Source organism: Arachis ipaensis, chromosome B07 (genome assembly GCF_000816755.2).
Source record: "Arachis ipaensis cultivar K30076 chromosome B07, Araip1.1, whole genome shotgun sequence".
In the NCBI taxonomy this organism is placed as follows: Eukaryota; Viridiplantae; Streptophyta; class Magnoliopsida; order Fabales; family Fabaceae; genus Arachis; species Arachis ipaensis.
In genome coordinates, this window is record NC_029791.2 from 122,567,036 (window position 1) to 122,568,806 (window position 1,771).

The window sequence follows — 1,771 nt, forward strand, 5'->3', positions numbered from 1 at the left end:
TTGCTTGCTTATATTTTATCTACATTATTATTACTATTATAAAAAAAAAAATTCTCTCTATTAACATGTGGTCTAAAAGCTCATTAAACAAAAAAGGAATAACAAAATATCTTAAATGAAAAGATACTACTATGACAAAACCATACAAATATACAACTATGCATGCATTTACAACTTAAAAAACAACCAAACAAACAGCATAAACAAAAATAAATAGATTAATTTCTTAATGTGTGTATAAAATATAGTTATCTAGCACTTTAATCTTTTCCTATTCTTCACCTTAAAGAGCAAAAGGTGATTAAGAACTACTTTAAACTTGGGAAACGGTGATGTTGTAAAGCAATATGGTTGGAGTGAGACTTAGATTTTCAGCTGGACTTTCTCTTATAGGTAAAAGAAAAGAGAGAGAGAGCAAAAAAAAAAAAAGGTATCAATCCAATGTACAATTTAAGTATGCATGCTATGCACTTTTTCATCAACTTGCAATAGAATAATACCTTTTCTCTCTTTCAACACATACTAGTATTCTTTAATTTCGTGAAAGTCTAAAAAAATTGACAAAAGCCTAAAATAACCGTGCATGAAAAAAGAAAGAAAGAAAGAAAGAAGCCCTAAAATAGATAGGCATGTGTTCTTTTATAAAAGGTTTTGATTAAAATTAAATTTGGAATTAAAGGGTTTATGAGTAAATATGTTCACAAGAAAGGAATAATTTCTTCTATCATTTAGAAATAACATAAAGATGGAGGATAATTTGAAAAAAAAAAACACAAAAAAAATCATAACATTATTAATTTTGGAAGTGATAATATCACTCTCCTAGTTTCAAAAGTGATAATGTTGGTTATAAACGCTTCTAAACACTAAGATTGTTCCTTTGGATATCTTAGCTTGCAACTAAAACTTTCAGAAAATGAAGTTTACAAGTCTAGGGTTGTTCACTCCCTAAAGTTGTAGTATTTCTTCACTAATAAGCTATCTTATATTTTCATGATTAAGTCTAACCGCTTAATATATCTTTGATTCATGATGAAAAATTGAAAAGTCCTTCTGGTTATTATTATTATTATTATTTTTTTTTTTACCAAAGATATATAGAGAGATTCAAACCCACAACCTCTTAGATGAGTATGTGGAGACGACGACTACTACTACTACTACTACTAAGTCTTTCATTTTTCAAAAATAAAATCTCTAAAGTGTTTATAAATGTGGGATATCCTTCATTTTATAAGTAAATTTTTAGAGTTGAGTTAGATCGATTTAATATTAATTGTAATATAATATCCAAATTTATTTGATCTAATATTATTATACCACCCACCAATAAATATTCTCTTTTATAGTAAAATACTAGATATATTTTGTTAACCAACAAACTATAACTTAAATAGTATAATCTCTTCGTATTTACATAAATGCTTACAAAATTGCATAATACAAAACCTAAGCCTCACATAGCTTGGAAACCTCACGAAGCCTTAATGGCTTTTCATATTTAAATCTCAACCAAAAATTTACTAGTTCGCTTAAGCAAATAACAAAAGTTTAAATTTCGTTTTGTGCACACAAAAATTCATTGGTCATAAGTTTTTTGATATTCAAATCCCGTCTTATCTCACTTAATAATTCTCCTAAAAACCAACAACTAAGTGACAACAAAAGAAAGATATTTATTACAATCCTAAATTCTAAATTTTAAATTCCTTTAGAATTAACTACTAATTCGGTATTCGAAAAATTTAGTCACTGACAAAAAGATCCCTAA